The sequence below is a fragment of the Anopheles gambiae genome, chromosome X, assembly GCF_943734735.2.
Source record: "Anopheles gambiae chromosome X, idAnoGambNW_F1_1, whole genome shotgun sequence".
NCBI classification, from domain to species: Eukaryota; Metazoa; Arthropoda; class Insecta; order Diptera; family Culicidae; genus Anopheles; species Anopheles gambiae.
In genome coordinates this window covers 14,240,483-14,268,315 of record NC_064600.1, presented here as the reverse complement: position 1 = coordinate 14,268,315, position 27,833 = coordinate 14,240,483, and the positions used below count along the sequence as shown (strand labels likewise).

The following is a 27,833-nucleotide window of genomic DNA, read 5'->3' as shown; positions in this document are numbered from 1 at the left end:
CAGGAAGGCGAGCGACACACAAAAGAATTCTTGTCGCGCATTTTGCGGACCAACCGAGAGAGAGAGAAGGAGAGAGATAGAGAGAGAGAGATCCGTCTGTCTGTCTGTCTTGCCAAAAACTTGCCCCTCCAACACGCCACCGTAGCTCGCGGTAGGTTAACTCACTTTCACCCACTTATAGACCGACTACTTGGTATGTATGTGTGTGTGTGCGTTTGGCAGTGTTTACCCAAGGGAGCACCCTGAGCGAGGGAGGGGAGAATGGTGACATTTTCGTTCCCTCGGATGCCTCCTACGAGCCCAACTTTTGCTAGGCTTTCTTTCGGCGTTCACCGCGCGGTTACAAACGTCGCCCTGTTCATGCACACACACGTACGTTGTGGCTGGTCTGGGAGAGAGAGAGAGAAAGAGAAGGTGCGCGCGAGTATTATCGGTTAATCTTTCACCGCATTGTCGTCGTTTTGCTCGGCTCTCGCTTGTCTCAATCGCAACCGCTTATCGTTATCAGCCAGGGTGCTGAAGATCTTTCGCGTCGGTTCGCGTTGGGTGCACGGTCCTGCCGGGGCCAAAAAAGGTATTAGCGCTTAAGGGGATCTTTTAATTTATTTTATCTCGAAATATTATTACACCGTACACTGCCGAAGGAGGCGAAGCGGAGGAAGGAGTCTTGGTCGGATCTGGATGGGGATGTTGGGTGGGATTTTTTTTTTTTTTTGCGGGTTTGTTGCAAAAGGGAAGTAGACGATAAAATGGTTCGTGTACGCGCGATGCGATCCCAATCTGCCGTGCCGAGAAAACACCTCCTTTGGCCTTTCGGAGCTGGAAGGAAAGCAGGGAGCAAAAGGGGAATATGAGGAGGGGAGTACCTAGAGACACTTTAGATCCACGCAGGATCATTATTATAAACCACTTTATACTCCATCAGCGGAGATTTATACTTTGACGATGAGCTCATCGAGCTGGAAGTTAGCTACTTCATACTTTCCACTACTTTCACGCCGGGTTTTGGTTTTATTTTCCGGTGTTCCTGTTTTCCGTTGTTGCTGCTGTGCTCACGTAAGAAGGGCACGGAAGGCAGCGGGAAGTGCTCCAGCGGCGCGCTATACTCACTGCTGCTCTACTCGCACTCGCACGTGGGTCGTGTGCCGTGTGAAGCGCAGCTAATTATTGCTTTTATTTGCCCTCGGCCGTACCATGCACTCTATGGGGATGTGGACACAAACACACACACACACACATAGAAGCCACCCGTCGGGGTCCTCACAGCACGACGAGCTGGGCAACAGACACAGCTAACGACCCGTTAAGAACTCCGAACTCCAAACTCCCTGCCGGCGAGGAGTGGACCGAGCATGGCGTCCGGCGAGACCGGGCCTAACAACAAAAGAAAAAGTTGACTAATTATCCTGGCAACATATACACGCGCAACGGGGCCAGCAAGGGAAGGTTGGCGAGGGGGCAGGAAGTACGCCACCAGCGCCGAACCAGCCTTCCGGAACAGGTACAGGAACTTTAGTGCTGTCGCCCGCCGGCAAGAAGCGACTCGAAGATTCCGGCCCCAAGCCTCCCACGCCCACCTCACATCAGTGAGGGTGTCGCGACCCAGACAGGCATCGGATGTACGACGACACGCTTCCGAGCGTATCGATCTTTTTTGTCCCAGGTCTCTCTTTCTCCCTCTCTCTTTCTCTCTCTCTCTCTCTCTCTCTCTGTCTCTCTCTCTATCTCTTCGCTTCCAACGCCGGGCGCACATTAACAATCTTAAAGCGCATTAATTGTGCACGGGACATCCGCCGCCGGTTTACGGTGTCATAATTTATGGCCAGTGGGCGCATACCGTGAGCGCGTTGCATAACTTTAGGCGGAACACTGACCGCAGCAAACCGGCCGAGGGAAGGGAAGGAGAACGGTTGTGTGTGCTGTCCATTGTCGAACAATACCGAAGGCATGGAATTTTCAGCACACACACACACACACACACACACATGCAAAGAAAAGGTGTAAAATGGAAAGGTTTATGAGTTTATGGGTTCACGGAAACGTTCCCCAAAAAGTGTGCTTAAGATGAACCTAGCCAAAAAATAAAAAAAAAATAAAGCCTCTGTTGTGTGAGTCTAGAGTGGCGAGTTCTCTTCGAAGCAGAGAAATGCTTCTGCACCTCTCCCTTTCCCCCTCCCTCACTTGGCGGCCGAAAACTACGACAACAGTAACATCGCTTAGCATCGCTTATTGCGAAACTTCGTGCCCAGCGGCCGTGCCGCCGGATTTAGTACACACCGCTCACTGTGGTGTGGGGGTTTTTGTGTGTCCCGTTTATTCTCTCTCCCCTACCCCCCCCCCTTCCATCCTTTTTCCTTCCCTGCAAGGGTTTGATGATGGTCATCATCAAGCGGTGCGGCCCATAAATAAAACGGCAATGGATGATGATAGGTTATAATCGTCGGCCAGTAAAAGCCCGCCAAACTGCCGTCCCTTCCCCTTCCCACAGGGCACGGCGTGCAAGGGTGCCACCAAGGGTTAGGAGCAAACACGTTAATATACGAAATGGTGATAATTATTCGTCGTCGCTTTATTAATTTTTTTTTCTGTTGCTGCTGCTGTGGGCAAGCGAGTGGAATAGAGAGAAAAAGAGAGTATGGCGCAATTTTCGCGTGCCGTTTCATGTCTTCGAGAGGGGTGCACTTGAAAGTGCGCTGCGAGTTGGGAGCCCGGAGTGTGTGTGTGTGTGTATTACATTCATTAGGTGCGAGGATAATGGGTCATTATTGGTGGGATTGTTTAGTGTGGCGTTGCGGATGATACTGTTTTAATATTTATTGGTGCTTCGGAATGTCACGCACGCGGTGTGGGATGTGTGTGAGACGGCTTTATTCCGAGGGTTTTGGTTTTTTTGTGGCACAAATGAAGAGCTACTGCTGACGGCTGGTGAACGAAACGCCTAAAGATATGTAACATATGTTTTGTTGTTGCCTGACATCAGGTGCTGTAATTGAATGATTGATTTGTGCTTGCGTTAGATACTAATATGCCTTACCGAGCTGCATTATCATATGCAAAATGATAGATGCATTAGATTGTTGAGTAAAATGAAAATGTAACTCATGATCGTTCCTCTGACAGCGCCTGAAAGTATGCATGTGCTCTTGGCATCGTGCCTAAAGGTAGGCAATATTGTTTTTAAATAACAGTTTCGATTAAAAAAAATGTCGTGAAAAATAACGGGTTAAAGTGTAACATATTTATTTATGGAAAATTTGTAATTAATTTTCGAACGAAAATAATATATTTTTTCGATATATTCTTTTACGCAAACAAAGATGCATGTACATAAACGAATAGAAATATAATTCTCTTCTTCTTCTTCTTTGGCTCAACAACCGTTTTCGGTCAAGGCCTGCCTGTACCACTTATGGGCTTGGCTTTCAGTGACAAATTAATTCCCCCCCATAGCAGGATAGTCAGTCCTACGTATGGCGGCACGGTCTATTTGGGGATTGAACCCATGACGGGCATGTTGTTAAGTCGTACGAGTTGACGACTGTACTACGAGACCGGCTCAAGAAATATAATAATATAATAAGCATTGAAAAAAAAAAATTGCCCCACATTCTGCGAAGACAAGCCAAATAGCTAGAAATGCTTAAGCAGCAAATTTTGGCAAGCTAGAGATTTGCAGTAGTTAAACAGCATCAAGGTTTCTGGTGGGTCTTTCAAATAGCTCTTAACCAGCTTAATTATGTCACGGTGCCGGGGATTATTTTTCTTTGAGTTTTATTTTCAAGCAAGCGTCATCGATGAAATAAACAACAAGATTTGTTTCGTTTAAGTACGTAAGTCTGTATGTTTTTAATATACACCTGTTCTCACTTTCCTCTGAATCTTTATCCGGTTTGTATGGATCGCAATCCATGAGATTGGATCGCAATCAACTACGTCTGAATCATTTGCAGCTACGTTTGGATCGTTTTCAGCTACGTTTGGATCGCTCTCCAAACGGTAGCTACCTTTGGATTTTATGGTAGCTCGCGTAAATCTCGTTGCGGCGCAAAGTTTATTTAGTGACCATTCGGCGTGCCTCACGATTCTCCTCATAAAAGACGATTTGAAAAGCAACAATTTTGTATTGTTCTATGTTTGAAGTTCAAACTTTGAACCCAATTGAGAATATGTGTTAAAAACCCATTTTAAAGCTATGAACAACATTTGATAGATTTGCCTGCTTCTACGCATCAGAACAGATTTCCTCCATTCTAAAGATGGAATATCCGGCTATACATCGAAACCCGGAACAAGACTGAATGACCACGTAGGTTGTTACGCTAAAAAGAAGAAGATTGTGCTGGTTTGTTTGGAAAACTTGGTCTAATAATCAAAAACGTATGAATGGTGATGTAAGCTTCGTATAAAATACAATATGATTTTACAATTGAATGCATTAATTGTTTAGTTCTTTCCCTGGGGTGCAAATATGTCCCGCGGTCACCAAATAAACGGTGCGCTAAAACGAAATTTGCCCGAGCTATCGTATAATTAAAGGTAGCTGAGAGCGATCCAAACGTAGCTGAAAACTATTCAGACGTAGTTGAAAACGATTCAGACGTAGTTGATTGCGATCCATTCTCATAGATTGCGATCCATAGCAACCGGATAAAGATTCAGAGGAAAGTGAGAACAGGTGTATATTGATGAATGTCACACAATTTACTGTACAATCACAATCACTTCACTCAATTTTATTTCTTCAATTAAGGAATCTAAATTGTGCAGCAGCAATGAGATGATTGATGGCATCAGTCTTTGACACTTTGACAAGAGCCACCACATCAGACTAACCAGCCGAAAGGATCCACAGAGTACCGAGTGCTTGTTAAAAAGCACCATAGTTCCATAAAGTACTTCATATCTCTTAATCAGCCACAAAGAACGACATCGGAAAGTTTTTTGAAAATTAGCCTCAAATCAGCTATAGAGTTCGAGCTGACTATTTGAGAAACTAAGCAAACAACCCACGAGGGTAAATCTTTTACTAAAAGATAGTTCTTTGGAAAAACAATAGGCTTAATTTAGTTTTTTGTTTTTCTTTTCAGAAAAGCATTGCCTGAAGATTTTGTTTAGGATTGAAATGTGCCAAAATATAGTCAATCTGTTGTACACCTGAGTTAAGCCATAAACGAACAGCAGTGCCATCTTGAGGCGACGAAACAACTACTCCACACATAACAGCAGCGCCACCTACGTAATAATCATGTGGATCATGGTGTCACAGGGTGGTGTATTGACTAACATTTGTATGCTAACGAAAAGAGGGAAAGTTAATTAAGCCATCGTACCAACCCAAAAATGTAAACATCGCTATCGGAACACAGCACTTTGTAATAAGTACCCCAACAAAATACAAGCAGAATTCAGTTAACAGTACAGATTTTAGAGTCTGATTTTATTGTTATACATCATCAAATTACCTAGCTGGCAAATCTCTTACTAGATTCTTGTCAGCGCTCTCAGGTGTATTTAATATTGTGCTGATATTTGCTCCCTTTAAAACACGATTCGCGAGTTTAAGGTTATCTAGTGTAGGGCGCAATCTTACACAGATATGTTATTTTAATTTATATCTGGTTTAGCATTAAAAAATAACAACGAATTTTTAGTTGATTGAACGTAAACGATGTGCATCAATTGCAACAGTATATTGCTGCTCATTTGACGGCAACCCTTTCGTCTGAGGACTTTAATTTTTCGTACATAAAACGCCTGAAAGGTTTACCATCTTCGAACAAAGGTTGTAGAAAGTGTAATACATTTTCGCAGACTCGTTAAAAGATTAATTTGCTGTGAAGTTCATTGGAAGCAACAAAAAACTGTTAAAAAAAGCGCCAAAAAAATAACATTTTGGATGAAACAACTCGTTACAAGTTTTTAATAAGATAATGCTGCTGCACAACTTGCATTACTTTAGGCGTTCTTGCATGAAAATTGCATACTCAGCACAGCGCATAAATTTGCCCTGATGTATGCTAACCCGCATGACAAGATCGGCTTGAGCAGTTGGCTAGATTTAAAAAGGTTGTCCAGAAAAAAAACTTAGCCTCCTTTGCTTTGAAAAGCTATATTGCAGGTCCTGCCACACCAAAACTGGTCCAATACGTCGATTTGCTGCTGTTTCCAACAAAAAAAAAGAACACCGAAAAGAAACTTGAAAGAACGCCATAATTGGCTCGCCCTAAGGGGTGTGCATCGTCCCGTGTGGTGCAGCAAAATCGCCAACGAAGACGCTGGAACGTATTCTGTGTTCAGGGCTCTTATTATCTTCTTCTTCTTCTTCTGCACCCTCCTCACTCTTTTCTTACTTCTTCGAACGTAAACGTCCTGTGCACGTCGCTTCCTTTTGCGCACACGCTCCAGTGATCGTAATTTTAATAATCTATTATTGAAATTTTCCTTTCCCAATAGTAGTAAAAATAATTATGAGGGCACAAGTCCCACTCAGCTTTTCATTTTCTCCCACACACCCATACACACTCATTCATACACAAATGTACGAAATGGAGGTATCAAGTCCTGTTTTGGGCATCTCTTAACGAGCTGGGCAAAAGCTTGCCCGCCGGCTACGAATTCCTTTGTCCGGTATGTTTTTGCAGCACAAGAGTTCCTTTTTTTCTGTTCTATTTCTCTCTCTTTCTCTCAATCTCTGCTCCGTCTTCTGCTGTGTGTCCCACTTTGCCCTATTTGCCAACGCTTCCCGTTGCCGGTTAAATATTTGATCTCCGATTTTCCACCGTCCGGTCAATCGGAAAATGCGATCCTCCCCCCCCCCCCCCCGCCCCAGGAACGCATGCTGTGAAGGAACGAATCGAAGAAGGAAGACAAAAAAAAGGATGCAGATTTGGTAGTTTAGGATTTGTGTTTAAATAATTTCCCCCCGAACGGGCACGGCAAGGATGCACCTTCGTCTCGGGCAGCAGTCGCCCTATTGTTTCTTACCGGCGCAAGGCAGCAAAAACGGATACAGGACCGGGGCTGTTGTTATTATGCTCACCGCTGTGCTGTGCACACCCTGCTTAACCTTTCGCCTCGCTCCACGGCCTAGCGCGCTTGTTTGACCAATCATAAATGTTATTAAAATTCTTCAATCTTACTTTCCGGCTCGGCAGTTTCGATCCGCAGGCGTTGGGAATTCTTCCCCAAAAACGGAAAGGAAAGTTTCCCGACAGCGCAAGAACCGGTCAGGGTGCGTACAGCGGGAGGTAGATTTAAATTTATCACGGGATTGAAAATTATTCTACCCCGTCTCCTGCAACCGTCTCGCTACACCACACCTTTGCTCGTGGGAAGTAATGAAAGAGTTTGTGCTGGCCGTAATAAAAAGCGAAAGCGCCCGTTTCGATTTTTACACCGCTTTAGCGGGAGCAGGCGCGCGCGCCCGCGTGTAGTTTACCGCCAGATTCGACACATTCGCTCAACTGGTGCCCATAAATAATGTACTCAGCTGTGCCTGGGGGCGGCACGGGGAACGCCGGTATGCAGTCCGGAGCGGCGGCGGAAACAAATGACACAGCTAATCGAATTTAAAATCCTCCAGCAACTTGTTCCACGCAGCACCGACTTGGGCAAATCTTTTGCCATCATTACGATTCGATCCGTCCCTTGGAATGGACAGCGCGGGAGGGGGGGGGGGGCGAAGTGGCTGCTGGCAGCTTGCACTTTATGGCGACCGTTCCGGGGCTCGCCGGCACACTTAAGGGCAGCACTTTTGGTCTGAGTTATGGCCCGGCTTCACTCTTCGATGCTTTTCCGTCTTTGCAGCTGGATCGGTGCCACCTTACGGGCACCGGATCCTTTCTGTGTGTCGCTTCTTTTTTGTGTTCTCTCCCTTTCTCTTTCCTTTATTTCTTTATGTCTTCCCGATGTCACTTCGGTAAGAGGTTTTTGTCTTCCACCCCCATGGGCTTGGCTCGCATTCTTTGCTACCTGCTCGTGGCTGCATCCGCTAGGGGAACGGTAGTGCTGGGGCCACCTTCGACCAAAAAGCAGCCGCCCAACCGCGGCAACAAGTGGAAAAGTTGTGCAGCACGCGTCGCCGTTCGGGTTGGGGCGCACCGCACGCTATCGATCCCATGGCGGCACAAAACTATGCGGGGGGAGCGGGGAGGAGCGGCAGAGACTGCAAACGGACGACGTGGGCACTTTTTCTAAGCCGCACTACCCTTTAATATCCCAACTGGTCTGTTGTTATTGTTGCCGCAAAACAGCTGTCGTTACGGGAGCGTTCGTTCAATATTTTATGTCTCGGTGGGATCTTTTACTTTATTGGCCCTTTTTTGTTCGATCACCGCACTGCGGGGGCAGGGGACATTGTTTGCTAGCTGTAATGAATCTTCTGAAAGGCAAGCGTTGTTTTGCTTGCTACAGTCTTTGCGCTGGAAGCTGTTTGTTTAAGTATGCATTGAGCAGCAAATGTTTTATGCGTAGTGCTTTTAATACACAAACTTTGATACTTAGTACCCACTTATCACTATCATCCTTAGTATATTGTGACAAAAGCACAACGACTGCAGTAAAAATCTTACATACATTCAGGCGCTTTGTAAGTGTATTGACCTAGAAAGAAAATCGAACTGCAATAATTGTGTAAAACGCCTGCATGTATGCACTTATTTTAACAAAAAATCTTTTTTAAGACTTTTTGTTTTCTGTTTTTAGTTGCATGCGCTATAAAAAAACAAACAATATGAATAAATATTTAAGAATGAGGACTTTGTTTGATTAAAAATGTCAAATTTCTTCCACTCTAACCAAGTGCCAAATGGTATACAAAATTAACCATATTCTAGGTGAATTTTTAAGTAAACTGGCACTGATGCCATCAATAACAAACGTGACACATAAAGGTACATAAATGTGTTTAAGGTACGAGGTCAATGAACAAACAACACAGTATAACTCTAGGCGCAGTACGTCTCGCTGCCGAAGGGACGATAAATTTTACTGCGCCAACCGCCAGCACCGATACGTGTACATGCTTTGTGCCAATAAAGAAAAAAGTGTCATTCGGCAAACATTTGATGCACTCTAGCGCGAGTGAAAAGTAAAATAAATCTTTTTATACCGAGCAAAGCACACACTCTGCCAAGGTAAATATGCGCACGCGAGCAGGGTTCGGTTTCAATAAAGCTTGCCGGGCACGCTGGTTCTGCCAGCTTTGCAGACCAAAAAGAAGAAGAAACACCATTCCCACCAGCGACAATTGCTTCCGGTATTGACGTACGAGCGGGGAGTTAATTGCTTCCGTGTCCATTCATGTGCAGTGAGGACAGAGAGTGCGCTTGTGATACCTTGCCTGTTTTTTTTTTTGCTAGGTTGAGGTACCGTAGCCCCGCGTGGTAGACGGGAATTGAACACTCAGAAATAAATGCGCATGCTGGACGAGTGGCAGCAGCAACAAATTAAAAAAAAAAACAATGACCAAGGTGGCCGAGAAACGCAAACTTTGACGCAAAAAAAAGCACATCCATAGCCCGTTGGAACGGCAGTCGCGAAATGACAAATGAACTATGAAGAAGCGTATCGTTGCCGAACGGGACAGTGTCAATGTTACTGTTGCAAGTTTAACAGAGAGAGCAAGCGAGAGCGAGAACGACTAGAATATTGCTTTATGTGATTGTAACGCACTATTTGTAACGGTGAGTAAACGAGTTCCGTGTCGTTTGTGTGTGTGAGTGAGTGCGTGTGTTTTTTTCCTATTATTTCCATCGGACGCGTCACCCCTTGGAATACCTCTTGCGAGAGTGGTAGGTAGTTGCGTCACTGCTAAGCTAAATACGTCAAATTCCAACCGAGCACACTCCTTGTCACCCTCTCGTACCACTCAAACGGCTACCCTAAAAAATAAAACCCTTTACCGGCTAGCCGAAAGGATGTACCCGAAAGTCATCGAGAGTGACCGAAAGAGGGGGACCGAGAGCACGGGATAAACCAGTTGAGCGTTCCAGCTCAATAAATCTTCTTCAAAACTCACCTGTCAGTTCCGTTTAATGTGTTGCTCAATTTACTTTCCGTCAGTGGCCTGTTGCGGCCATCTTGCTTTTGCGTTCGGTTCAAAGACCGTTCGCAAACCCGGGTACATTGGGTGAAGCGATCAGTTGAAGTGGACAGTTGTTGCTGTTTTTTTTTGGCCTCGTGTAGGCAAAGTGATAAACAAAAATGGTGAAGGTAAAACAAATATAAACGCAAGCCAGCTCCATTACTGGTTTGATGGGCCATGGGATGACACCGGGGATAAGGGATGGCATGAGCAAGGATCGATAGGTTTTAATAGTTTCGCTTTGGAGCTCAGAGGCACGCGAGATGCTATTGTGCTGCCCTGAACCGCCGTTCGCCATCCATTGCCTCAACCGCTAAGGCGCCATCCATCAATGACGTAACGCAAGTTGCTTTTTCGAAGAAAACCTGTCTAAAAAACACGTAGGGAAAAGCGGAGCAAAATGGGCACCCTCTATTTAAGCATTATTTCACTACAAAGATACTTTCCAATGCTCAAAATGTATTCATTAGAAAAATGTATTCATTCTATGAACACGTTCATAACCCTTACATAACAAATAATGAAGAAAAATGCAAAATAAGGGTTAGGAGCATATTGATGTAATTTTTGCCACTTCGAAATAAGTTTGAACCAGTGTCACATGGATGCGTTGAAGTTTTACATGATATTTTTTTAAAGATATGATATTTCTATACAATTTGTCTGAACAAAGCAAGGCGATTGAATGCGTATTTTTACTAATATAACAAAAAATACAAACATGCTTCACGTGGGGCAAAATGGACAGTTACGCTTGGGGCAAAATGGGCAGATGCTTTTGACATCTGGCGCTTGGTGAGGCTATGGTGTTGTATTTGTCGCCTCAATAATGATAACAGGCACAGCTTCAAAACATGCGATTTTGTAGATTTAAACATGTAAAAACTGTTTTAATTTTGATAACATATTTTTGGAAGAATTTTAAGGGCTTTTCTGACCAGCAAAACAAAAGATAGAACGAAGATACATTTCACGAAACGTGCGCAAAAGCATAGACCATTACCTAAGCGCAGTTGTTGTGGCCCATATTGCCCCAGTGTTTTGACATTTCACAGTTTGTTTACATATGCCCATTTTGCCCCAGGGATATGCCCATTTTACCCCGCGTGCCAAAATAGCTTCTCGTAAAACATCAACTTTTATTTTTCATTGTTTTCATGATTTTAAGTTGTTTTCTTTCAATGTGGCAATTTCAATCCATAGATAAAGGGTGGAGGCATACAATAATGAAAGAAAAATTGTGTTTTGTGACATATTGAAAGGAATATTTAGTAAACTGCTTAACATGCCCATTTTGCCCCGCTTTCCCCTAACAGGTTCATTCATGTAGGATCCGCATGATTCCGATGGAATGATCATTAAATTGAAATAAACTCGAACGATCTAAGAACTTGTCCGTATTGAGTTTTATTTGATGTATACTTTATTTGATACGATTCGTGTGGAACATTATGTTATTTTTGGCTTTTAAGTGTATTAAATACACTAAAAAGCAAAAATGCAATTTACATTGCATTGGACAATTCGTGAAGCAAATTTCACTGATTTGACATTTAATCTGTAAAATTTAGAAAACCGCGTGTCTCCGAATCCGCGTAAGTCAAGCACCGCGTTACTCGGGAACAACCGCAAAATCCAGGATAGGCCGACATAGGCATAGTTGATAAGTCAAGAAGAACTGTCATCGTTTAGTGTTCATTTTCTATTGGAGACATGTTTTTCGGACTTTTTATCTAGCGTTACGTGACGAAAGCTTAGGCCCCACCTCTCCCCTCCCCAGTATATAGTATCGTAACGTTGGACGACACCACCACCTCCCCCAATCAGTGAGTTTCGTAATTGATGGATAACTCCTAAAAGGTGAAGCGCTAAGTAAGCCGCCGTCCCCCGTACTGGTCATTGTTTTGTTCGCCTATTTTGCAAAGTTATGCCTCATGTGTGTGTGTGTGTGTGTGTGTAAGTTTAATTTGGGCTAAACTCGGCAGCTGCCGCAGTGTGTGAGGTGCGAGCGCGCGCTCAGCTCAGGGATCGAGTGGCCGCCCAGTTTGACGTAAAATGCGAAGCACCGGCGACAGTGACAGTTGTTGCGTGAGTGTGGGCAAGATAAGGCGACCGAAAGGTTGCCGGAGTTGTGCCGCTCGGTGCAAAGAGCGCACAGAAGTCGAGCGCTCCCATGGGGGTATGCCACTTGAATACGCTTTGTGTGTGTGTGTGTGTGTGTGTTGTGAGCGTGTGTAGTTGCGTCTTTTACGAGACAGATAGCGTTGCTGAGCTCAAACCTCCGCTACAAAACAAATCTGCTCCCTGTGTGTGTGTGTGTGTGTGTGTGTGTGTATGTGGGTGTTGTAGCGAAGATGCAGAGCAACGCTAAAGGTAAGTGATTTGGATTTTAATTGCTCAGGAAGTCCCAGCGTAATTATTTTCGTGCACAGCACCGGGGCATCGGAGCTCCCAGCCTTATCGATGGTCTGTTGCATTGGGATTTCCGGGACGCTTGCACCGGCAACCCAACAAGCCAGCGTGGGTGAGTGTTTCCGGAGACGCCTTCGAGCTGGCCGGAGCTGATTTGTGCTTTCTATTCGCTTTCTTCTTTTAGGTTTTATGCTCGGGCCCGTACGGTTTAGCCGTAATTCCCTTACCGTGAAGGTTGAAATCATTCAACCCAAAATCTGCAGCACTGCGAGGAGGTTGGCTGGGCTAAACACAGGACCATACAATTGTGTACAGAAAGCAGCTCGGGAAGGTAATGTTCCCCGGAGCTGATCGTTGAGCTGATGCACCTCTCCCCCCCCTCCCCCCACACAAACAGACAGTTCATTTGGGAGGCTTTACTCCCGCTCTGTTCTTTCTTCGGTGCGCCTCGGAGCTCTCGAAATACACTCGGATTGGATTATCATACCACAGAGCGTCCTTCCCCGCCCGGCTTGCCTTGCGCGCTGATTATTGCAGCACCAAGAACGACAAAGGTCGGCCACGGGAACGGGAAGAAAATAAAAACGTACAACAAAACACACCTCGCCGAGAATAAAGTTATCACTCGCCTACCGCAGGCGGTGGTATGGTGGGCCACCCACCCCTTACACAGTCGTGGACAACACAATCATTCCCTTGGTTAGTAGGTAAATCACATTTCCTTCCCAGCGCCCCCCGTACCGCAACCGAACTCCAACGGTTTTTGCAGCTGGTGACCACCTACCCCCCCCCCCCCCCTGCTTGTTCCACGGCAAGGCGGTTCGCCATCCCATATCGTCCGATTTTTGCCCATTAAAATTCAAAACACAAATATCCCGGGAACACACGGAAACGTTCCGGCCGACCTGGACGACCGGCCGAGGTGGGTTGGTCCCGGCGAGAAATAAATAAAGTCACGGATCGCAGTCTCCGGTAGAACACAAGCCGCACGCAGGATTTATGGTCTTGGGGAGAGCTGGGCTTCACGTTGGGCTGGGAGGTTGAAGAGGGCGTATTCGATTCGGATCTTGGTTTTGGTGGCGATTGTGAGCGATTGTTGGCTCGAGGTTGGGGCGCTTTCGGAGCCGGTCCTTCTTGGCCTGGTTGTCTTAGCCCAGAAGCACAAAGCAAAGAGCCAGCGAGCATAAACACCTTCAAAAAGGTAAGCCGAGCCATATTTCGTCATTAATTAATTGAGTGTGACAGAAAGGCTTGCTTGACAGCAAACTGGCACTGGTCAAACGGTAACAGTTCTACATCCTCATTCCGGCCTGTCTGTGTTTCCAACAAAAGCCAAAAGAAAGACCAAACAGCAAAACAGCAACAAAAGCGAAAGCGAACCCCATAAAAGATGCAAACGCCAAAAAATCACAGATGGTGATGGTGAAAATAATTTTTGAATTCATTATTTATTAACACCTCCCGGTGCGCCCCATTTCGCACCAACCTCCCGGCAGGGCCGGAAAGACGAAAAACCGAATCGACCGATTCAGGTTTTATCACACGCTCGACTTCAATCTGCGTCAAATACGTGCCCGGAATGCCGTGGCAACACGCAGTGTTCTGCCCGCCCGGCACACGTGGATGGCACGGGCGGTGTTTTGCCGTGCCCGACTCCCCTATCCATCATATTTCGGGGTTTACAATCCCTGGGCCGTTGGAGCGGCTGCGGATATCGTTTTCTCTGCCCGGTGTGTTGTGTTGCTTTTTTATTGTGTTTGGGGTGAAAATGACTCCCTTACCGTTTGGCATTGGCGGAAGGGTTCACTCCACCGTTTTGCAGTAGCAAAACAGCGCTCAATGCCGAAGGTGGGCGGAAACGTAGAGAGGGGTTTTTTTTTTACTTTGGTTTTTGTTTCCACCGGCACGGTACTGCAGATGAAAGAAGCGCCAGGGAAGGGCGAAATGAACACACCGGCGCCATTCATCGGTTTGACATCGAACTGATTGTTTATCGTTTCGGCCGAACGAACGACCGAACGATGATGAGGGTGATGATTGTTTGAGGGTGGAAAAGGAGAAAAAAAACAACAAAGAAAGCACGTGGGAGGGAGGAATGGGAAAGCATGGTTGTGTGTGGATAAATAAATTCATCAACACCGGCTGCGGTCACCGAAATGTAAACAAGCTGGTTCGGGCCGAGAGGTAGGGAAATGGTTGGGAAATTCACGTCGATTCGAGTGGTCGAGGTTTCGAAACCCATTTTAAGGTCTCATTTTGATTACTGTTCCGAGCAGTTTGTTTCAGCGGTGCTCTAATTCGTACAGCATTTCAGCGAAAGCCTAATTTAGTCCATCGAATTGCATACATTTAGGCGCATTGCAAGGTGTTGTGCCGAAAAAAATCGAACGGTTTAAAAAATAATTGGAAAAAAGATTTAAATGATTTGGTAACATTATTTGTTCATTATTTGTTCAAATTGTTCCACTGTTCCCTTGCTGTATGCGATAAATTTAAAAAGAAAAATTTCTTCTTAATTACATCAAAATAAATAATCAATTTCTAAAACGAGCACTTTTGACAATTTCTTTCTTAATGTGAGCATGCATATTGATCGCAATGAAGGATCCTGCAACTTACTCTATTTGTTAGATCGATTACATACAATTTAAAAGCGTTGATTTTGTACCTCAAATTGCCTTCATTTAGGCGCGATGTTCGACAAATCGTCGACCGTAAAAAAACGACATCATTCGAAAAATGCTCGAGTGTCTTTTTCCCACCCAAAAACTTGTGGGCGTCTGTGGCTGTCCGTGTAGGACATACAAAAAAAAATCGAGAAACTTGGGAAACTTCCTTAATCATTACCACCAATCAATACCACCTAGCGCAGAACACATGGTTGCCTCATATCGAGGCAAAATTGCACAATATTGGTGGGAGTGAGAGTGTGTGTGCTTGTGTAGCTCTGCAGGATTTCTACCTACACCGTAGAGTGCCTGATTGGATCAGGTAGGAAGGAGTGCGTGGTGTATCGCTAGAGCCATCACTTAGGATGCTCACCGTGGGCTCACACAGCATCCCAGCAAGCCGTCACTTCGAGTGTATGTCTTTGCGCGAGCAAACATCGATAGACACTCAAACACACAGAGAGAGAGAGACACACACACACACACACACCGAGCCGCACACGCTTTCGGGCGTCAGTCGGAGCGCTTCGGGAGCGCACCGGAACAGACCTGAATTTGATATGATGGATTACAGTATCGATTAGGGTTGATTGCTTTCTAAATAGCAATGTAAACATGATACTCGTAAGCACATACAACACGCCGAAACACGCTGGAGTACACACACACACATGGTCGGATGGTTGTGCAGACAATTTAGCTTCACTCGTTGACGTGACGTCGTTCGCTAGGCAGAGAGCAAGAGCGAGAAAGAGCGAGTGCATTGAAAGGTGAATTTGGGGCGAGCAGGACGATATTTTCGGTTTCGATTCGATTGGCCCGTGAGCGAAGTGGAGCATTCGATTCGACCGTGCTAAACGGTTTATGGTAGGAAAGGTGTCACAGAGGAGGGACCGAAGTTGGCGGGTGGTGTTTGTTGGGCGATGTACAACAGGCAGTCGACGCTGCAATTATCTCTACAAGCAACCGCTGGACAACAACTGGTGGAGGATCGGCCTCCTCGTCCTTTCCTCCTTCCATTTGCCTGTGTGTGTGTGTGTGTGTGTGTGTGTGTGCTCTTCGCAATTAGCGCTTGTATATCGGTTGCGGTGGTATGCGTTACGGCGTAAGTGGGTTGGCGTGACAGGTGGTGTAGAAAGGAAGATTTCTTTTGTGTGCACCACTATCGCCTTTCGGTCCCGGCATGGGATAGCAAGCCACACACGGCACCCCACCCAGGAACTGGAGCAGAATGTACGTGTGTGTGTGTGCGAATTCTGAAGCGGAACGGAACTTCTACTGTACTGTCGGAAGCATACAAAAGTGTACCGGGCGTACGTAAGCGGTTGATTTGTTTTTCGTGAGCTTCGAGCTCTGCCGCAAGTTCAAGTCAAGGCTGGTCGTCCGTATGGCTGGTTGGGAAATACGGAATCAACTTTTCGTCTCAGTTCCTGGAAGGTACGCACGGACAGTGACTTAATCACTCACACGCACCGACACACACACGTACAGATGCACGGAATGGAGTTCACTCCGAAAACAATTAAGATCTAATTATGTTTATCCATCACTTTCGCCTGCTGGAGGTCTTCGGCTATTGGGAACGAACGTCAGGTACGTTCATATGTGTGCGTGTGTGTTGGTAGAGGAGCAGGGGAAGCGTATCATTAGAATCGTACTAGTTTGATTTATCTGGCAGCGAGTGAGTCGACGGAGGGGAAACGATCGACACAATTCGAAGAGGAAGAGAAAACGATTATTTGTCGTATGTTGCTGACCCGACCAACCTGCGAGCGGTTTGTATTCTTGCCGAATGAGGTTGGATTTTCGGACAACATCAATCTTCTACTGCAACCAGGCAAGCAGGTTGAAATAGATTGAGACCTTTCTGGTTTTTCTAGACAAATCAGACCGACAAATGCTTGAAACAATTTACCGATTGCTTGAAAAGCTAATTTTGTTTTACAAATTGCATACATTTAGGCGTATTACCACCAATCGTGGAATGCTCGAAATGATTGTAGCGGTCGTAAACTTTTCATTTGTTTGTCCGCTTTGGTAATAGGTCGACAATTTGAAATCACTGTCACTTCTGAGTAACTTTTGTAGGGTTTTTTGGACAGGAATCAGAGCCTGGAGTAAGGATAAACCATCATTTAATCGACAAAATCATCGACAAACCATCTCGGCAGCTAGGTTTTATACAACATCTGGCATTTGATTTCAATGACCCTTTCTGTTTAAAAGTACTTTTCGCCGCCATAGTCCGGTTCATACTCGAATTCAATGTTGTAACATGGTCACTACACACTAACAACATATTGAGCGTATTCAGAAAAAGTTTACTAGAGTAGCTGCTAGAACCTCAAGATGGAATATAGATCAGCCCCCTACATATGAGACTAGACGGCTTCTTCTGGGTCTGCAGTCCTTGGATATACGTTGGAAGGTTGCACTAGCAGCTTGTGTAGCAAAACTAATAAAAGGCGAAATCGATGCACACGAGCTTAAGATTAATTTGTATGCTTCCAACCACGCGCTACGCCCTCCGAACTTTTTGCTTAGAATTGCCCGTATGTGAACTTACAGAAAAGCTCAGGAAATTCTATTTATCTGAATGTGTAAAACTTTCAATAAGACCTACTGCTTTTTTACTTCAATATAACTATTGCCTCGTTTAAATGTTTATGTCTGTGTTCAAACATATAGCTAGTAAGGTTAGCTTAAGTTTATTTTTTAGGAAAACCCCTGCGAGCGTTATGCACTTATCTTTAATAAATACATTAATACATAGAGAAATAAATAAAACATAAAATATAACGCAATATAAAAACAAATCATTAAATTAATTAATATATGAATTAATAAATTATCAAATGAATAAATAAAATGAATGAAATAAAATAAATGAAATAAAATCAATAAAATGAATAAATCAAATGAATAAATTAAAAAATAAATGTGTTAATGAATAGCTTATTTAAAAAAAGAATTTAAAACATAAATAAATAAATAAATAAATAAATAAATAAATAAATAAATGAATGAATACATAATTTAAAAAGTATCATATTTTGACTTCTTTTCAGTAATCGACACCAGAATTGGCGAACTGTTGATTTTGTCATTCCATTTTTTGCGAGTGAAAGGAGAAGTAAATTATTTGAATATATATTTTTTAAATTGTCTGTTGTTTGATTTTGCTATGTTGCTTTGATTAAAGGGTATCATAATCTAGACGTAAAAAAAGCGTAATATTGAAATTTGAAATGTTTTTTTGTTTTATTTATTAAAGGACAAGCAATGTTTCGTATTGTAATAATGATTCAGAAGTTTGTACGATAAATTATCCAAAAAAGTTATAATTTAAAGGCTATTAGGATAACACGTAAGTAGGCATTAAAGACAGCAGTAGTATTTTTTAATAATTATTTTAGATAGTTCCTTTCGCCTGATAGATCAATGCGTATAATAATTATCGACCTGAAAGATTTTGGAAAATCACCTGCAATGCTAATGTCATGTCTTCAGCATGGCAAAGATGTTTTTGTCAAAGATGATACTTATCTCTTCTTTGTTTGTCAGTTAGCATTTAAAATCGGGTTATTTCTGCACTAAAATGAATGATTTGTTACGCAGAAAACATACATTTAGGGGCTTAATAGTTACATTTCAACAATCGATTGTTTGTTTTCATTGCGTATAAGTCTGGTAACTACAATAGTCACAATCTATTCAAATCGACATACACACACATACACACACACATGCACAACAAAACGTTGACACACACTAATTGCTAGACGATACTTCGATACGCTTGCTGACGGTATCGGCGTTTTCCTTGCCAAACTATTTCACCCATCCAACCCACTCACCGAACCCCGTGGATGTATCACTCGGTTGCGACGATGACGAATCTCTTTCGATTGTTCCCCCCCCCCCCCTCGCTCCCCTGGTGAGCGCTTGATTGAATGATGACGGTCACGCAAATGGACCGTAACGGGCGAACGGACCCGGTTCCGTCCGTTCCGTGTCGAGCGCAACGGTATCATCGGGCGATCGGCCACCCCGAAAAGGTAGACAGCCAGCGCGAATCCTCGAGCTCCCGGGAAACGATTCGGCAGGGAAGGGCTGGCGAAAAGCAAACCCCGAAAGCCCGTGCGCCCTCCGGTGCAAATGTCGGTAAAATCATCCAACAATTTATCATAACGCATCATCGTCATCTCCGGCTTCCTCTTCCGCGGCACGTGCCGGGGCCGGGGCTGTCACACGTGTGGGTACGGCCGCCTTTTTGGCCTTTGATTATTCGGGCTTTTGATTTTTGCTTTGATTTTTCGCATCCGTTTTCATCCCGGCGCCCGGGCGTGTGAGTCATTCGGCAGCCGTTCGGGCAGTCGGGGACCCGGAGGATGTGTCGCAGCTTCCTTTCGTTACCTTAGTTTTTTTTGTTTGCTGCTCTCTCTCTCCCGTTGTGTTGATTGTGCCATTTTTTCCCCCACCCTCTTCGCTACTTTTATCTTCTTTTCCTTCTGCATCACCTTACCGCACGCGTCTTTTGGGCGACTTTTGCGAGCGTGTTTTTCTTGTCTCCTACTCTGTGTGCGTAGCGTTTTGTTTGAGCACGGTGAGTGCTCATTTTCATCAAATCGACCGCACCGTACACCGCTGAGGGGGGAGGAGGGGACTTTGGCACACTTCCCGCGGGGTGTGTATCTTCCTGCCATTTATCCACGCGTGACGCTGCGTGTGTGTGTGTGCGTATGTATATGATGCTTCTATTGTGTCTTGCACCAAAGAGCAGCATTGTTCTTCCGGCCGTTCGTGCGTTCTGGTGCGCGAAACTGTGTCTGGTTTGCCCTATACCTTCTTTTTTTTCTTCCTCGTGGCACGGGTACAATACACTTTTCCCCTTCTTTCGCAAAACCTTCATTCGCAAAACCTTCATTCGGTGCCATTTTCGTGTCGTTCGGATTCAAATCAACTCAACTGCTGCACGTCGGCTGGGGCCGGGCCCGTTCGCTGCGAGAGCGCTGATGATTTATGAGTGGCACTTTATGGCTGCCAGTTTAGCCTGCTCATCATCGTTGAGGAGAGGGAGAGAGGGAGGGACATAGGTAAAAAGACCTCATCCCGTGCGGCGGCGAACGAGCGAGTCAGTTTATTTGCGTGCAGTCTTGCCGAATTTGATTTAATGCATTCGCTCGTTTACGTGAAGCTAAAACTTATTGATTAGTGGTATAGCACACACACACACACTCACATACACGTCACACACAGTAACACACACAAGGATGGAAACGATTGCACCCAACACTGTACGGTTGTGTGCGTGTCTTTTATCTTGCACCTGCCTGTCCCAAACGTACGCTCGTGCCAAATTGCCTAACTTTAGGCGCCCACAAAAAGCGCAAATGTTTCCTGGGTTGGCGTTTTCTACTCAAACCCCCACCTTCCCCCCGGGCCGTGTGTGGTGCCCGCAAGCTCTTAATAAATGACAGTAGGGCAATGCCGGAAAGCGAGCAGCGGGAATGGAAGCAAATAACACCGAAGTACAAAAAAAAAAAAAACAGGAAAATAACCAGGGTTTTTTTGCAGCCCGCTCGTATGCTTTCGCTGCCCGTATGATACGTTGGTCCAGTCCCGATTACTACCTTAATCCTCTGCACTCGTCCCTTTGTCCCTATGCTTACATCACTCCCTTTCCTCCTCGTGCACCGCGAGATGAATGTTTGTTTTTCACAGGCAAATGTTTTAATTACTGTTTCGTAGCCGGTGTAACGTTGCGTTACGTTTTGCGCGCGCTTTTTCGCCCCGCACTTTTGTTGCGGGCATTCAGGGGCTACTCGGTTTTTAATAACGCTTGAGCAGTCTCTCTCCTTCTCTGTCGCTCTGTCTTTCTTCTTCCAGAGGGCAAACAAGTGAGCATCAATGTTCTGAAAGGATATGAGTGTGAATAGAACAGGAGAAGGAGAAAAAGCGCCTCAACAAAAAAAAACCTCAAAAAGGATAAATAGCGCACCCGACCTGCGGGAGCGGTGGAAATTAATCCAGTCAGCAAGCAGCCTGCACGGTCGAGGTTTGATGATTTGATATGGCTGACGGTTTTTTTTCTTCTTCTTCTTCTCTCCTCTTATTTTGGTTGATCACGTCACATACGGCTACTTTGGCGGGTATGGAGAATAAAAAAAAAAGATAGAAAAAACACACAAGAATCACACACGCCCACACCTTCACTCTGTCACGCGTTCTGTTATTTGATCCCTTTTTATCCGCCTCTCTGCCTCTGTCACCATCTGGAGTAGGTTTTTTTTTGCTGGAAAACCCATCAAAGTAAATAACGGTGCGGTTGTTTGACCACAAGCTGTACCAAAAATAGCCCCCACCTCCCCCTTTCTCACCGCTTTGCCGTCGCTACTTGGTTGCTTGGTCTCGGTCTAAGTGGTCGGTAGCGGAACAGCATTACCAGAGGCAGCAACTACAGCAAAAAACACCCCCGGAGCACACACACACACATAAGAGGGTAAGATTGAAAGATGAGTGAATGGTGTACAGTAAGCAAAACAAAAATCGTCGAAAAAAGAGAACAAACCTTTGCCGGCAAGAGCGCGAAAGGGGGAAACATAAAACACACATACACATACACACATACCCGTGGGTAAGTCAGTGGCAGCAAAATTAATGTGGTCAGTGGGTACCGTACGACGCTGCCAGCTGCCAATTGGTCGGAGCATCGGAGCAGCAACAAAAAATCGAAATAAGCGACAAATCCCCCCGAAATGCTGCTCTGGCGGAAAACAAACCAAAACAAATAAAAAGAGAAATAGCACAACAGAAAGAAAAAAAACAGAAACAACAGCACTGAACCACATGACCACCTGGCACACGGTGGGCCACAATTTTCCCCGACCAGATTTCCTGGCCTTCGCCTGCATCGATATTTATGTTTATTTATTTTCTTTTTTTTCCCGCTCACTGCCCACAGTCTGTCTGGCATTGTTGGGCATATCTTAAAAAAAATCATTTATGATTTTGCCAATAAAAAATGCCCACGGCTGCAAAAGAAAAAGCAAAACTGGAAAAAGAAAGTACCACTCTACCTGTCTGGGCTGGCAGGCCCGAGGGTAGGAAACGTGGCTTTCGTGGAAATCTTAATTAAACGATTCTCCTGCCCGGCGCGAACCGATCAAGAACAAATCGAATCTTGTTTATAAGCATACTTACCGCTCCGGAATGTTCCGAATAGCCTCCGGTGGGTCAAAAATCGAATCGGCCCATCAACGTCTTCGGCCCGCGAGCAAATACATTTCCCCGCCCGCAAAGCAAGAAGGTACAGTGGACGAAAATAACGTAAAGAATGTAAAAAAAAAACAGGCACTCACAGCCCCAAAAGACGTCCTGTGGAAGTATCAATCGTGCAATAAAAATTCATGTTCTGCTTCCTTGCGTTACACTCTTAAAAAATCAAACAGGAAAACAGAATAAGAAGAGAAAAACAGGCACGGGACAACCTATCATCATCTTGTTGTGAGGCATCCACCAACGTCGGCACCCACCCGCTCACCCACGCAAACGAACAACAGCAACGAAGTAAAATTAGGCCCACCACCACCGGCACCCCAAAATGTGCTTCTAATCTTTGCAAATCGAACCTCCTGCCTTGAAGTTACCTTGATCGGAAAAGATAAACTTTGCCCGAGCGAGAAAGAATACGCGCGAAAATTAAGGGAGGATAGGAAAGGGAAAAGGAAAAAATGTATTAAAATGTACTGCAAGGAGTTTTTTTTTCGTTTTTAGAGGAAATGGTTTCATTTGTAGCTTTATTCTGTATACAGTGAACGACACATTGAGAAATGTTTTTTTTGCTTCCCAGTGGACAATTTTAGCAGAATTATATTATTTCTCATTTTGTGTAAAAATGATATAAAGAATAAAGTAAAATTTCAAAATAGATCTTCGATCAAGCAGATTTGCATAAATTAATGCCTTTAATACTTTGCCTCATTTAAATATATTTTTATATATTTATGTATTAATTTACAAAACAAGGAGACACATATTTTTGCGGTGCAAAAAAAATTGTACACTTTTATTACTTTTTTTGGTGGAATGTTCGCAAAATGTTTATATTTTGCGATAGAACTCCTTTTAATAACACGGTAACAATCACATGTTTGAATGAAGTTTTGCGACAAACGAGTATTCAAAAAATTGTATTGCATACATGCAGGCGATCAGAATTGTGAGGCAAATTTCTTCACAATTATTGCAGTTTATTTTACTTAGAGTTGGAAGCGCCTTAAGCGATCAAATGGTGTACAGGTATTTCCCAATATACGCTATTAATGCGGACCGGAGGTTATAGCGTATCTCGAATACTAGCGCAAGTCGAATTACGATAATTTCAGTTAAATTATAGCTAATTTTCGAGTAATTTTGCTTGAAATGGTAGGGTTTTAGCCACTAAATATTATTAATTCTTATTAAATCTAATTTAAACTAAAGATTACAAGTTTGTACCTTTTACAATGGGCTTTAAAATTCGACAAAAAGGAATTTTACTTTGAATTTGACATTTGATGCGTCAAATCAGTACAATTTGCTTGAGGAATTGTGAAATTTAGAATGTAGCGTATAGCGAAATCGCGTATATCGAGTATAGAGTATATCGGGAAATACCTGTATTTGCTTCAAAATGAAATTTGAGTGTTAACACAAGATTTTCAACACATCACAAAGTGTTAACACAAGATTTTCAACACATCACATAATTGAACTGTACAGTTCAATCCAGCTCGAGTCGTGTTGAAAACCATGCGGAAAAAATAAAAATTAATATGATGGAAATGATTGATGTGGAACAACTTCTTGTACGCGATGAAAAACAAAAAGGAAAACCTTGTAATAGTAAAAATATTTTTGTCAATATTTTTGGTACTTTAAATAGTTTCAACAACCTGCTATTAATTGCAAACATTTTTGTACAGTTATTATTTCACCTTGCGACGTGCTAAAATGCCTAGGGCCGGCCTTGCGATGCGCTAAAATACCTTCAAACACGTAGTATGTTTACATTAATTTAAACATTATTGGTTTATAAAAGTTCAAACTTAATCTACCGAAGATAAATTGTAAGTAAAACATACATCAAAACCCTGTTGCAAACGTTAACTAAACAAAAACGAGAATGTTTTGTTCGACAGGTTGCATACATTTAGGCTTCCTGCTTCTGAAGCAATGCATACTTACGAGGGGACAACACAAAAAGAAAATGTCCCAAAAACCCAAATCCGTACCCACACGGTGCGGACCGATCAAACCAAAGCCAAAGCCCCTTATTACGATCCCGCCGATCTCGTTAACAAGCAAAGCAACCATTCCGAAGGTGTCCAGTTACTGCGTGTTTACAAGTCATTCTTTGTTTTGCTGGCTGTTGTTGTTGTTGTTTTTTTTTGTTCATTCATTTCGCCACGCTCGTTTGATTTTGTTCCCCGTGGCATCGCCTCGCCTGCTTTTGATTGCAACTGTCGGGCGGCTGTCGTACATGCGGTGGATCGGCTGCTATCGACCCTTGTCGGTAGATTTTATGAGCGATGCAATCGGCTGCCTAGTAGTGTGTCCCGGTGTTGCCGGGTAAATCATAAATTGAGCGTAAGAAAAGCGCACACCAAAGAAAGGCGAAACGGAAGGAGAGATGAGGAAATGGGAAATGGCTGTTTTTTTTTTTTTTTTTTGAGGGGGGCGTTGGATACAGCTAGCCGACTGAGCAAGGGAAATGTAGCAGCAGCCGAAGTAACCGAAAAAATAAAATAAAATTATGTAAAGGTGAACCGCACGAGAGCGCGAGAGGGGACGGAACAAAACAAGCGTTAAGAAAATCGAACCAAATCGGCCCTCCGCATCGTAAACAGTTATGACACGGCACCAATGTGCGTGCCAGAGTGTGTCTGTGTGTGTGTGTGTGTGTATTTGTTTTTCCGCTATGCTTCATTGGCACTGGAACGTATTTTCCTCCCCCATCAGGCCGACTTTTGCCATCCTGCTTCGGTGTCCTGTTGACACAATGTTTCCTCGTGTGTGTGTGTGTGTGTTCCCTCTCTCCCTCTATCTATCCCTCATCTTTTCGATCTACATTTTTATGGACTATGGTTTGTTTTGTAGCGTGCTTTTTTTTTGGGAGGGAAAACTTCCCTCCAGCAGCTTCATCCCAGCAACTTATAATGATGCGTTCAGGGATCATTTGCATCCCTGCGCGCTGCTCCCAACGTGCGCCCCAAAACACTTTGGCACCGGAATTGCGAATGGTCCGGAACAGAAACAGGACATCGAAAATCGATTGCCATAAATCGATGCACCAGGACGAAAAACCTCACCCCCCCCTCCCCACCACCTCCCCCTGGGTCGAAAACATCTATTGGCGGTGTACTTTTGTTCGCCGGTCGAATGTGGAGAAGCACGCAGCACACGGTGACACACACACACACACAAAGGTGCCATAAATGGTGGCTGAAGCGAGTAAAGGCGGGAAGGGGAAAGCGATTATCGATCTCCAGCACGGCACGGGATGTCGACAGCGTCAGGCGAGAATGTCAAAATGAAAAATCGAAAATCTAATTATCGGTCCCCCGTCAGGGTGCACCTTTTGCCACCTTCGGGGCGGGCAAACAAAGAAGAAGACGAAGAAAAAGCTGTCGCTAACAGCAAACAAGAAGCTGCGGCTCATCCTTCCCATCTTTCTCCTCCCACCCCCCACCCCGCCCCCCTCCCCCGCCTCAATCGTGATGGATGAAGCACGTGCGGGAGCAAATATCGGGCGTCCCTTGGCGGTTTCTTGATTGAAGCGAGCGAACCGAGCCGATCGCTTTCAAAAATCCATCATCGTAAAAATCACTTGAGGCTCGGGGGATGGGCGGCTCCCTTTGTTGCACAGAGCACGGACCGGGGGAGAACGCACAAACACGCACAGGCACAGGTCCCAGGTGGGCCATCGGAGGGGGAGGGAAAAAGCGAGCAAGCAGTCGTGCCGGCCACTTTGGCGCCTAAAAGTATGCACTTCCCTTACCTGACCGGCAAGCACCGGCGCTTTCGCTCCTTGAACGCGTGTGTGTGTGTGTGTGTGTTGGTGGGGGAGAAGGCAGGCAGGCAGGGGAAACGTTTCTCCAAGGCTGACCTTCTACATATTCCCGCTCTTTCCTCTTCCCCGGCCACCATTGCCCCGAAATTCGACAAAACGCTTTAATGGCACAGCAGCAAATCCTTGGGAGATGGGGCGGGGGAAGGGGAGGGGAGGGGGGGGGGGCGAAAAACCGACGCCAAAGACAAAGCCACCCATCCCTTCCCCCCTCCCCCAAAAGAAGACGGCGAAGACAACAAAAAAGGCAATCGCCCAATGGGAAAAGCGGCGCTCTTTGCACGTACCGTAGTCCCCCTCCCTTCTCGCCGGCTTCCCGGCGGCCCCTTAACACAACACGTTATGAGTAGCAGTAGTTTCCGCAGCCTCCACCCCTACCCCACATCGATGTGGGGAAACTGGGGCGGCGACTCACTTTTGCTTGCGGGGCTTGTCAAAAGCACTAAAACCCTCGCCGAATCCCTCAGCTCAATAACCTATGCGTTAGTGTATGTGTGTGTGTGTGTGTGTGTGCATCTTTTCTTTTGTCCGAGTAACGAGCCCATTACAAGGGCACGTTCAATCGCAACGGTGGTGCAAAAGGGAAGCCTCTTTCTTTTTTCGTTTCCCCTCCGGGCTCCGGCGGCACGGTCGATGACGAAGCATCGCCGACAACCTGACAACATTATTGAGTCCTTTTTTTCTCTCCCTACCTCCCTACCATCTCCCCCTCATCCCCTCCCAGCTTCGGGGCATTCAATTTTACCCAATTTTCTTTCCTGAAAATATAAGAACAACAACAGCAACGAAAAGCAAAGATATGCCAACAGACCAGCACACTGTCAATATCCTCTCCGCAGCGGAAAAGGATAATCACGTGCTTCCGGGCTCCAGAGTGGCAGCGCATTTGGTCACCACTGCTTGCCGCGCGGGACCACCTGTAGTTCCCGTCCTTCCTCCCCCGCACACTACATCCACTATCCTATGCGCCTGTAGGTATGCAATTCAAAATCGTCATTTGACCGCCACCGTGTGCAAGGGGGTTCGTTTTTTCCCTCTTTAGCGCACAAGCATCCAGCCATTTGACCGTTTTGTGAGCAAGATTTACAACCCCCCGTTTGCCAACCCCGCAAGGAACGTCGGTCCGGCATCGTGCTCCAAAAACCGCATCGTAAACTAGGGTACAATTTATTATAAAATTGTCATCCCACATAACAACTTCACAACTTCGGGTTTGAGGGTGGATGGTAGTGAAATCGCTCGTGCAAGCGGTACACCACACCCCGCTGGGCAGGGAAGGTGCGAAGACGGGTGAGTGGGTGGGGGAAGTAAAATGATTCAAATCGAAAGACAGGCAGAAAACACGGCAATAGCGCTGGAAGAAATGTCCACAACAACAACAAAAGGAACGAAAAACGAAACCAAGAGTGACGCGTGGTTCTTCTTTTTTTTATCCCAGTCGGTTGTCCTTTTTTTGCTGCTGCCGCTTTCCCGGGACTGGCTGCATAGGGGCCACCTCTCAACGGTGGGCCGGCCGGTTGATCCTTGCGCCTTTTTTTTCGGTTTGCCACGATAATGT

At 45.1% G+C, this 27,833-nt stretch overlaps 1 long non-coding RNA gene across 1 annotated transcript; it reads left to right on the top strand.

The window, feature by feature from the left end:
- The first annotated feature begins 12,045 nt into the window (after window positions 1-12,045).
- LOC133392665 (uncharacterized) lies at window positions 12,046-13,168 on the top strand. The gene is made up of 3 exons (XR_009765736.1): window positions 12,046-12,457; window positions 12,517-12,608; window positions 12,681-13,168. It is a non-coding gene; the product is annotated as an uncharacterized LOC133392665 (long non-coding RNA).
- The last annotated feature ends 14,665 nt before the right edge of the window (window positions 13,169-27,833 follow it).